The sequence below is a fragment of the Pan paniscus genome, chromosome 6 (genome assembly GCF_029289425.2).
Source record: "Pan paniscus chromosome 6, NHGRI_mPanPan1-v2.0_pri, whole genome shotgun sequence".
NCBI lineage: Eukaryota > Metazoa > Chordata > Mammalia > Primates > Hominidae > Pan > Pan paniscus.
The window spans coordinates 4,895,429-4,907,517 of record NC_073255.2 but is presented as its reverse complement, the minus strand read 5'-3'; the positions used below and the strand labels follow the sequence as shown (position 1 = coordinate 4,907,517).

The following is a 12,089-nucleotide window of genomic DNA, read 5'->3' as shown; positions in this document are numbered from 1 at the left end:
GCCTCACAAGTAGCTGGGACTACAGGTGCTTGTCACCACACCTCACTAATTTTCCCATTTGTGTTATATGTGGATTCCACAGGACTGACTTCGAAAACTTGAGTATGCGTGGATTTTGGTATACACAGAAATGGGAGAGCTGGAACTAATCCCCCCATATACCAAGGGACAAATTGTATCTGTTTTTACAATTATACAGTAGGAGACATTACGTTCCATGACAATGGTAATTTTTAATGACAGTTTTTAATTGAGTGAAATTACCATAAAAATAATAATAGTGGCAGCTAATATTTACTGAGCTGTTACTAGGTGCCTATAAATAGCATAGATTTTTAAATTCTCCATAATTCTTCCTTATTTCACTTAACCACTCTATCTTAAATTACTCATGCTTGCCTCAGTAGCACACATACTTAAGTTGGAACAATAGAGAGATTGGCACGGCCTCTGTGAAAGAATGACATGCAAATTTGTGAAGCATTCCATATTTTTTTAAAAAAAGAGAAAAAAATTACTCCCAGATTTTCACTGTGTTTGTGCATATGACCTTTTGTTTAGGTTGAATTATATCCAAAGGTGAAATTTCCAGAAGTGAGATTACTGTGAGTCACAGGGCATGAGCATTCTTATTACCCTCGATGTAAATTGCAAAGCTTTCAGGCATGGTGGCTGTCAGCCTGTAATTCCAGCACTTTGGGAGGCTGAGGTGGGAGGATTGCTTGAGGCCAGGAGTTGGAGGAGGCAGTATAATGAGTCACTGTCTGTATGATTTAAAAAAAATTTCCCAGCTTTATGCTGGAAGGCTTATATACATTTTAAACACCACTAATACTACAAGAAAATGGCCATTTCACTGCACCTTCGCCCACACAGGTATTATAATTTAACAAGCTATTTTCTGTGTGATAAATGAAAGACCTCATATTATTACTTTGTCACCCATTCTTTTTTCTTTTTTGAGACACAGTCTCGCTCTGTCGACCAGGCTGGAGTGCAGTGGTGTGATCTCGGCTCACTGCAACCTGTGCCTCCCAGGTTCAAGTGATTCTCCTGCCTCAGCCTCCTGAGTAGCTGGGATTACAGGCACATGCCACCATGCCTGGCTAATTTTTGTACTTTTACTAGAAACGTGGTTTCACCATGTTGATCAGGCTGGTCTCGAACTCCTGATCTCGTGATCTACCCGCCTTGGCCTCCCAAAGTGCTTGATTACAGCTGTGACCCATGTGCCCAGCCTATTTGTCACATATTTTATCTTTCCTTATGTTAGCTTATTAGCTTTATTTCTTTATTGTCCTTTTTTTTTTTTTGAGATGAAGTCTTGCTCTGTCTCCTAGGCTTCAGTGTAGTGGCACAGTCTCAACTCACTGCAGCCTTGACCTCCTAGGCTCAGGTGATCCTTCCACCTCAGTAGTTGGGACTATAGGCACATGCCACTATGCCTGGCCAATTATTTTTATTTTTTTATTTTTACTAGAGAGGAGGTCTTGCTTTGTTTCTTAGGCTGGTCTGGAACTCCTGGCTTCAAGCAATCCCCCCACCACCCCCTCCCAAAGTACTGGTATTATAAGCATGAGCCACCATGCCTGGGGTATCTGTGTCTTTTCCATGTATTTATAGAGTTACTTTGTCTTTTACTAATTCAATGATCTGTTTAATCTTTTATTAAATTATAAAAATAATAAATACTTTTAAATAAGTGAAAAATGTCCTTCACTCTTTAGACCCATAATCTTATCTCAGGAAATAATTGCAGTTGAGAAAATGGGCCATATCCTTCAAGATACGTACATGGTGATTGAACATCACTTCATATTTTCATATTTCGTGGACATTTGTGCCAATACCTATTGATCTATCTTAATCCTTTTCATGGTTGCATAATATTTTATTATATGGATGTATCACAATTTACCAGTACCAGTCAACTGCTGGAGGCATTTAGGCTCCTTCTAATATTTGCTTTGAGCTCTTTATATAATTAAAAATTAACCCCCTCAGCCAGGTGTGGCAGCCACACCTGTAATCCCAGCATTTTTGAAGGCTGAGGTGAGAGAACTGCCTGAGTGTAGGAGGTCACCACCAACCTGGTCAACATAGTGACACTTTGTCTCTACTAAAAATTAAAAAAAAAAATGAGCTACACGTTGCAGTGCACACCTGTAGTCCGAGCTACTGGGGAGGCTAAGACTGGAGGATCGCTTGAGTCTAGAAGGTTGAGGCTGCAGTAAGCTATGATCACACCATTGCACTTTAGCTTTGCTAAGAGCAAGACTGCATTTCTTAAACAAAATAAAAATTAGATGGGAATATTGCTCAAGCCCTGGAGGTTGAGGCTGCAGTTAACTGTGATTGCACCACTGCAGTCCAGCCTAGGCGATAGAGCAAGACCCTTTCTCTAAAAATAAAATAAAAATTAACCTTCTATCATATTTCCCAGTAACACCTTCCCTCCTACATTTCTCCTAGAAGCCCTTAAATTTTGTTTTTCACATATCATTTATAACTTTTAAGTGCTGATGTCTTTCTGTGTCATCCCTCTTTTTTTTTTTTTTTTTAAATGTCTTTTTGTCACTTCTAGCTGGACCTACCATGAAAGACTTCCGAATCCAGGAAGAGAGACTGACTGGGCAACATGTTATTCAGGTACAAAAAGACTTGGACTGTAACTCAAAAATGATCAAATAATAGTGCATGCATCAAGTGCAATCGGAAGCTCTTCTGGAGAGGGAGAGAAGCTTCCAGTTAAGGTGACATTGAAGCCAAGTCCTGTAAGATAAGGAAGAGTTGTATGAGAGTGGGGAGGGAAGGGGGAGGTGGAGGGATGGGGATTGGGCTGGGATGGGATGGAGTGAGCTGCCCAGGCAGGGAAACCAGCACTATACAGACCTGAACAATGAAGATGGCACATTTTGTTCAGGGAATGGTGAATTAAGTGTGGCAGAAATGCTTTGTAGAGACAGTAATTTGCTTGTATGGAATTTTGCCCAAGAGACCTCATTACAGTTTCTAATTTTTTGATGTTATCATGCATCACTGCCCTTGTCAGATAGTATCATGATCACAATAACATCAAGCATAATATTTCACTGATTCTCACAAAAACAGGTGGATGACACAGTTATCCCCATTATATGCACAAAATGATGAAGACTTGGGGTTAATGAGCGATTTGCCCAAGCTCACCTGAATATTAGGACTGAGTCAAATGTTAGTCTGGTCTGACTTTAATGCTTGCCTTGTTCATGAGCACCATGCATTGCCTCTCCTATGCAGTTAAGCAGGTAGACAGGTGAGAGAAGAGCCCGTGTGATATTGGGGGAAATTCACCCCTGATATTTCATGTAGGTTCTTTTCTATTTTCCGAGTGTCATCCAGTCTGAGAAATAAAGGGAAACAGTACAAAAGAGAGAAATTTTAAAGCTGGATGTCCAGGGGAGACATCACACGTCGGCAGGTTCCGTGATGCCCCCCAAGCCGCAAAACCAACAAGTTTTTATTAGTGAGTTTCAAAAGGTGAGGGAGTGTACGAATAGGGTGTGGGTCACAGAGATCACATGCTTCACAAGGTAATAAAATATCACAAGGCAAATGGAGGCAGGGCAAGATCACAGGACCACAGGACCGGGGCGAAATTAAAATTGCTAATGAAGTTTCGGGCACGCATTGTCATTGATAACATCTTATCAGGAGAAAGGGTTTGAGAGCAGACAACCCATCTGACCAAAATTTATTAGGCGGGAATTTCCTTGTCCTGATAAGCCTGGGAGCACCACGCGAACCCAGGGCTTATTTCATCCCTTATCTATGACTGTAAAAGACAGCCGTCCCCAAAGCAGCCATTTCAGAGGCCTCCCCTTAGGGATGCATTCTCTTTCTCAGGGATGTTCTTTGCTGAGAAAAAGAATTCAGCAATACTTCTCCTATTTGCTTTTGAAAGAAGAGAAATATGGCTCTGTTCCACCCGGCCCACAGGCAGCCAGAGTTTAAGGTTATCTCCCTTGTTCCCTGAAATTGCTGTTATCCTGTTCTTTTTTCAAGGTGCCCAGGTTTCATATTGTTTAAACAACTTGTGCAGTTAACGCAATTATCACAGGGTCCTGCAGGGACATTCATCGTCAGCTTACGAAGATGACCGGATTAAGAGATTAAAGTAAAGACAGGCATAGAAAATCACAAGGGTATTGATTGGGGAAGTGATAAGTGTCCATGAAATCTTCACAATTTATGTTCAGAGATTGCAGTAATGACAGGCCTAAGAAATTATAGAAGTATTAATTTGGGGAACTAATAAATGTCCATGAAATCTTCACAATTTATGTTCTTCTGCCGTGGCTTCAGCCAGTCCCTCCGTTTGGGGTCCCTGACTTCCCGCAACACGTTTCTCTCTACTCACAGACTTCTGACCAAATGTGCGTGCAGAGTTTCTACACCAGTTCTCCAGCTCTCTGGATACCAACCGCATATCCCACAATTCCATTCTGACACTACCTAGAGTTAGCGCAGAACCCACAGGTTAGGGGCTCAGTCCCACAAGACCACCCTCACTTCAGATGCCAGTTGCAAGTCCTAGGTTGTCACCTGTATTTTGACCAACCAGTTAGAAATCGGGGTTTCCCATGACCCTCTTCTTGAGTTTAATTATTTACTAGAACAACTCACAGAACTTAGAAAAACAGGTTTTTTTTCTTTTCTTTTTAAGAGACAGGGCCTCGCTCTGTTGTCCAAGCTGGTGTGCAGTGGTGCAATCATAGCTCATTGAAGCTTCAACCTCCAGGGCTCAAGTGATTCTCCTGCTTCAGCCTCTCAAGTAGCTGGAATTACAGGGTTCCCACCACCACATTTGGCTAATTTCTTTTATTTTTTGTATAGATGGGGTCTTCTTATGTTGCCCAGGTTGGTCTCAAATTCCTAGGCTCAAGTGATTCCGCCCACCTCTGCCTCCCAAAGTGCTGGGATTACGGGCATGAGCCAGCGCATCTGGCCACCTTATTTTCTATTACTGCCTCAATGTAATGGCTCCATCTCAGGAACAGCCAATGAAAGAGATGCACAGGACAAGGTAAGTGGGGAGGGGCACAGAGCTTCCATGCCCTCTGTTGGGCACACTACCCTCCCAGGACCTCCTTGTGTTTAGCAACACAGAAGCTCTCCAAACCCTGCTGTTTGGGTGTTTATGGAGGCACGATTGATAAAATCATTGGCCATTGGTAGTTAAGTCAATCTCCAGTTCCTTTTGCCTCCTGGTGTTCAGCAGGTGAGGCTGAAAGTTCCAAGCCTCAAAAAATGTGGTTGGGGCCAGGTGCGGTGGCTCACTCCTGTAATCCTAGCAGTTTGGAAGACTGAGGCACATGGACCACTTGAGGTCAAGAGTTTGAGACCAGCCTGACCAACATGGTGAAACCCCGTTTCTACTAAAAATAACAACAGTTAGCTAGGCATTGTGGCACATCCCTGTAATTCCAGCTACTTGGGAGGCCGAGGCAGGAGAATTGCTTGAACCCGGGAGGTGGAGGTTGTAGTGAGCTGAGATTGTGCCATTGCACTCCAGCCTGGGCTACAAGAGCCAAACTCTGTTTTAACAAAAAAATGTGGTTGCTTTCTCTGGCAGCTAGCCCTCCTCCTGAAGCAGTCTAGGAGCTTGCAGCCACCCTGTTAGCTCAACAGCATCCCACATGCATTCTTACCATGCTGCAGATCTGAAAGACCTTAGAGGCCCTTGTGTCAGGAACCTAGGACTAAGACTAAATATCAAAACAGAAAATGCTCCTATTACCTCTGTCACGAAGGGCTTTATAAGAGCTTTGGAAGCTCTATGCCAGGAACCAGGGGCAGAGACCAAATGTATATTTCTTTTCTTATATTGGAGACAGAGTCTCACTCTGCCACTGAGGCTGGAGTGCAGTGATGTGATCATAGCTCACTGCAGCCTTGACCTCCTAGGCTAAAGCAATCCTCCCACCTTAGCCTCTCCAGTAGCTGGAACTACAGGCATGCATCACCATGTCCAACTGATTTTAATTTTAATTTTGTAAAGGCAGGGTCTTCCTATTTTCCCCAGGCTGATCTCTAACTCTTGGCCTCAAGCAATCCTTCCTCTTTGGCCTCCCAAAATGTTGGGATTACAGATGGGAGCCCCCATACCCACCAATCACAAGGATCTTTATAAGAGAAGGATGTAGGAGAGTCAGAATTAGAGAAAGTGATGTGGTAATGGAAGAAGAGGTGAGAGGGAGATTTGAAGATGCTGCACTTCTGGCCTTGAATATGGAGTCACGAGGTAAGTCAAGGAATGGGGGTGGCTTCTAGAAGCTGGAAAAGGCAAAGGAGCAGATTCTGTCTAGAGCCTCCCGCAGAAGGAATGAAGCCCCTCTGACACCTTGACTTTAGCCTTAATAGACCTAGTTGGGCTTCTGGCCCCCAGAACTGTAAGATGGTAGATTTGTGGTGTTTGATGCCACTAAATGTAGGGTACTTTGTTGTAGCAACGACAAAAAATGAACATGAAGCTGGGACTTCATGTTACAGTTGCTCATGCCTGTAATCCCAGAACTTTAGGAGGCTGAGGTGGGAGGATCGCTTAAGCCCAGGAGCTTAAGACCAGCCTGGGCAGCATAATGAGACCTCATGTCTAAAAAAAAATTTTTTAAAAGGCCAGGCGCAGTGACTCACGCCTGTAATCCCAGCACTTTGGGAGGCCGAGGAGGGTGGATCACGAGGTCAGAAGTTCAAGACCAGCCTAGCCAAGATGGTGAAACCCCATCTCTACTAAAAATACAAACATTAGCCAGGTGTGGTGGTGGGTGCCTGTAATCCCAGCTACTCGGGAGGCAGAGAATCACTTGAACCCAAAAGGCAGACATTGCAGTGAGCCAAGATCGCACCCTTACACTTCAGCCTGGGCGACCGAGACTCCGTCTCAAAAAAAAAAAAAAAAAAAGCCATGTGTTGTGGCATGCAGCTGTAGTCTCAGTTCCTAGGGTGGCTGAGGTGGGAGGATTGTTTAAGCCTGGGAGGTTGAAGTTGCTGTGAGCTGTGATTGCACCAGTGTACTCCAGCCTGGGCAATAAAGCAAGACCTTGTTTCAAAAAGAAAGAAAGAAATGAGCATGGTGGGAATGGGGACAGATGGCAGTGTTAAGTAGAGTGATCAGGGTTGGCCTCATAAGTGAATATTGAGCAAAAGTTTGAAGCAGGTGATGGAGCTGGCCAAGGTGCTGAGGGAAGAGCATTGTAGGCTGAGTCAACAGGATAAAGGCATTAGGAGGAAACTCTCTGGTGTGTCTGAGGCTCTGGAAGGAGGCCAGTGGAGCAAAGAGATAGAGGGAGTGAAGTCAGCGAGGAGGCCAGGGAGTTGCTGGGCTGGGATCGGTACAGATCGTGTAAGCCCTGGGACGCTATTGCTGGGGCTTTGGCTTTTACTCTGACTAAAATGGGAACCACCAAGGGCTTCTGAGCAGAGAGGCGACATGATCTGTCTCCTGATTTAAAAGCACGACCTGGCTGCCAAGTTGAGAAAGACTATGGGAAGATTTGGGTAGAAGCATGGGGGCCAAGCTGTGGCAACATCCCGGTGGGAGATGATAGTGATCCTGACCGGGTTCACAGTGGTGGTGAGAGATGGTTAGAGCCTGGATACATGTTGAAGTCAGTCAGTAGGATTTCCTGACAGACTGGATGTGGGCTGTGAGAGAAAGCAGTGGTCAAGGTTGAGTTTGATTCTGATTGAATTATTAAGTAATTTTAAAAAACACTACTGCCTTTCCCAATCCTACCAAGTAAAGGATGCTAGATAAAAGAAATCTCAAGTCAGGCCAGGTACAGTGGCTCACACCTATAGTTCCAACAGTTTGAGAGGCAGAGATGGGAGTATGTTTTAAGGCCATGAGTTTGAGAGCAGCCTGGGCAACACAGCAAGACCTCCTCTCTACAAAAATAAAAAAAATAAATTTAATAAAATAAAATAAATATAGCCAGGCATGATGGTATGTACCTATGGCCCCAGTTACTCATGTGGCTGAGATGGGCAGATCTCTTGATTCTAGGAGTTTGAGGCCAACTTGGGCAACATAGCAAGACTTATCTCTACAAAAATGAAAAAAATGCCTGACATGGTGGTACTTGCCTGTATTCCCAGGTATGGGGGCAGCTGAGGCAGGAGCATCTCTTGAGCCCAGTTGGTCAAGGTTGCAGTAAGCTATGATTTTACCACTGCACTCCATCCTGGGTGACAGAGTGGGACCCTGTCTCAAAATACAAATACAAATGAAATCTCAAGTCAGACCAGTCCCTTCTAGGCTATGTAGGCCTTGTAACCATATAGCTGCATGATCGGGTTTGTGTGGCTGTGGATGAGGAGACCCCTGTCCAATTGTTGGCTATGTAATCAGTTTATTTTTCAATATAGTAATCAAATATATTTCATCATACTTGATAGTCTCAGATATGTGTGGATTTTGGAATTCCCCTTGGTACAGGTTGTAACATCTTATTGGCTCCATAATTCCATAATTTTAAAAATCTGATCAGTTTTTAATAAGATCAGAATTTATATTAGACTACTTAATCGGTTTTGTTAATGAGAAAATGAAATTGTGTTGTTTGCATTTTATCCAAGATGGGTGTCATATTGGGTAAATCTCATCAATACTTGAACAAATGCAAAATTAGAGCTTCTTTATCATGAAACACGATGTAATTCTTGAAGAAGATGCCATTTCTTTTTTTTCTTTTTTTTTTTTTAAGATAAGAGTCTTTCTCTTGTCACCCAGGCTGGAGTGCAATGGTGCGATTGTGGCTCACTGCAACCTTCACCTTCTGGGTTCAAGCAATTCTCCTGCCTCAGCCTCCCGAGTAGCTGGGATTACAGGCGCCCGCCACCATACCCAGCTAATTTTTGTATTTTTAGTAGAGATGGGGTTTCACCATGTTGGCCAGGCTCCTCTGGAGCTCCTGACCTCAGGCAATCTGCCTGCCTCAGCCTCCCAAAATTCAAGGAGTACAGATGTACAATGTACAGCTGCTATCATTGCAGACTTGCTGTTTAGGCACTTATGAATTTTTCACTAGAAGGCATGTAAATAAAGACCATGGGCAATTGTAATGAATTTAGCATTCATTCTTTGACTACATGACTGTCCCCAGAGCTGTAACTTTATTGAATTTTTTAAGAAACCATTTAGCTAGCAACTGAGCCTAACCAGCCACTCACCGTCATTATTCAGTGCTCTTTTATTATTGTCTATTTCTCCTCCAACTTGGCTACACTCACAAAGTGATAAAAACTTGCATTTGTTTTCTTTCCTTTTCAGAGACAGCGTCTTGCTCTGTTGCTCAGGCTACAGTACAGTGACATGATCATGGTTCACTGTAGCCTCAAACTCCTGGGCTCAAGCGGTTCTCTCACTTCAGTCTCCCAAGTAGCTGGGACTACAGACATGTGCCACCATGTCCAGCTAATTTTTTATCATAGAGATGGGATCTTGCCACGTTGCTCCGACTGGGCTCAAAACTCCTGACCTCAAGTGATCCTCCTGCCTCAGCCTCCCAAAGTGCTGGGATTACAGGCAGGCATGACCACCTGTGCCCAGCCCCCTATTATTATTATTTTAAATAATAGCTTTATTAAAATATTCACATACCATTCACTTTATTTATTGAAATCTGCAATTCAGTAGGTTTTAGAATATTTACAGAGCTGTGCATCGATCACCACAGTCACTTTTAGAACCTTTCATTACCCTATAGAGAAATCCATACCCCTTAGCCACTACCTCCTACTCTCCCCACCTACCTTTGCCCCCAGCCTTAGGCAACCATTGATTAATTTTTTTGTCACTATAGATTTGCCTAATCTGGACAAAGAGAATTGTACAATATGTGATCTTTTGTGGCTTTTTTTCCCTCTTAGCACAGTGTTTTCAAAGTTCCTTTATGTCATAGTGTGTATCAATATTTCATTCCTTCTATGGCAGTATTCCATGGTAGAGACACACTGCATTTTGTTTATCTGTTCATCAGTTGGTGGATATTTGGGTTGTTTCCATGTATTCCATGTATTGGTCATTATGAATAATGCTGCTATGAAGATTGTTGTACAAGTTTTTGTGTGGACATATATTTTTATTTTTCTGGGATATATGCCTAGGAGTGAAATTGTTGCATTATAGGATGACTGTACATTTAGCCTTTTGAGAAACTGCCAGACTGTTTTCTAATGTGGCTATACCAGTTGGGTGCAATGGCTCACACCTGTAATCCCAGCTACTCAGGAGTCTCAGCTAGGAGGATGGCTTGAGCCCATGAATTCAAGACCAGCCTGGGCAAGATAGTGAAACCCTGTCTTGATTTTTTAAAAATCCAATTAAAATGACAAGAAAAGAAATACCCAAACAAAATGGTTACACAATTTTATGTTCCCACCAGTAATGTATGTGGGTTCCAATTCCTCCACATCTTCACTGACATTTTTTTTTTTTCTAGATAAGGGCTTGCTCTGTCTCTCAGGCCACAGTGCAATGATGCCATCACAGTTCACTGCAGCCTTGACCTCCCAGGCACAAGTGATTCTCTCATCTCAGCCTCCTGAGTAGCTGAAAATTACAGGTGTACGCCACCATGCCTGGCTAATTTTTATATTTTTCTGTAGTGATGGGATTTTACCATGTTGCCCAGGCTGGTCTCATACTCCTGGCCTCAAGTGATCTGCCCACCTCAGCCTCCCTACGTTCTGGAATTACAGGCTGCCACCATGCCCGGCCTTCACCAACATTTGCCATTATCTGTTTTTTTTTTTCCTTTATACCTTAAAGCAGTATAAGAACAAGTGTCTTCAATTATAGGAAACAGTATAATCCCAGGGCATTGGGAGGCTAAGACAGGAAGATGTCTTGATGCCAGGAGTTTTTATTGTTGTTGTTGTTTTTGACAGAGTCTCGCTCTGTCACCCAGGGTGGAGTGCAGTGATGGGGTCCACTGCAACCTCCACCTCCCGGGTTCAAGTGATTCTCCTGCCTCAGCCTCCCGAGTAGGTGAGACTACAGGTACACGCCATTACTGCCCAGCTAATTTTTGTATTTTTGATAGAGTCAGAGTTTTACCATGTTGGCCAGGCTGGTCTCGAACTCCAGACTTCAGGTGATTTACCTGCCTTAGCTTCCCAAAGTGCTGGGATTACAAGCATGAGCCACCATGCCCAGCCTGATGCCAGGAGTTTTAGACTAGCCTGGGCAACATAGCAAGACCTTGTCTCTACAGAATATTTAAAAATTAGCCAAATGTGGTGGTGCCTGTGTATAGTCTCTCTCCCTCTCTTTTTTTTTTCTTTCTAACTTTTTGTGACATGGTCTGGCTCTGTCACCCAGGCTGAAGTGCAGTGGTGTGACCATGGCTCACTGCAGCCTGAAACTCCTGGGATCAAGGATCAATCCTCCCACCTCATCCTACCAAGTAGTAGGGACAACAGGTGTATGCCACCCAGGTCTTGCTATGTTGTCCAGGCTGGTCTTGAGCTCCTGGCCTCAAGCAATCCTCTCACCTTGGCCCCCCACAGTGCAAGGATTACAGGTATGAGCCACCATGCCTGGCCCCTACCCTGCCTACTGAGAACCAAAAGAAGGACCCAAATTCTCCTTAGCTCAACTCGAGCCATTTCCCGATTGCTTCATCAGCAAGGAGCTGGTTATTGGGCTGTCCAGGCCTCCCAAGCAGCACAGAAATGAGGTGAAGGAGTTTTCCTGTTGCTCCACTCTGTAAGGAGTTGGAGGGTGATGTTTACTCGTTTGCAGAGAGAGATACCTTGTAGGCACCTCAGGATGGAGAGGACCCTGATTCCAATGTCCTTTTTTTCTTCAGAAACAGGACCTTGCCCTGTCACTCAGGATGGAGTTCAGTGGTCCTATCATGGCTCATTATAGCCTCAAACTCCCAGGCTCAAGCAATCCTACCATGTCAGCCTTCCCAGTAGCTGGGACTACAGGTAAGCATCGTGACACTCAGTGAATTTTGTTTTTATTTTGTTGTAGAGATGGGACCTCAGTATGTTGCCACGGCTGACCTTGAACTCCTGCACTCAAGGGATTTTCCTGC

General features: G+C 43.9%; 1 non-coding gene across 1 annotated transcript; it reads left to right on the top strand.

Annotated features, from left to right (window-relative positions):
* Positions 1-391: 391 nt before the first annotated feature.
* Positions 392-495, top strand: LOC117981279 (U6 spliceosomal RNA). The gene has a single exon (XR_004672757.1). It is a non-coding gene; the product is annotated as a U6 spliceosomal RNA (small nuclear RNA).
* Positions 496-12,089: the final 11,594 nt, after the last annotated feature.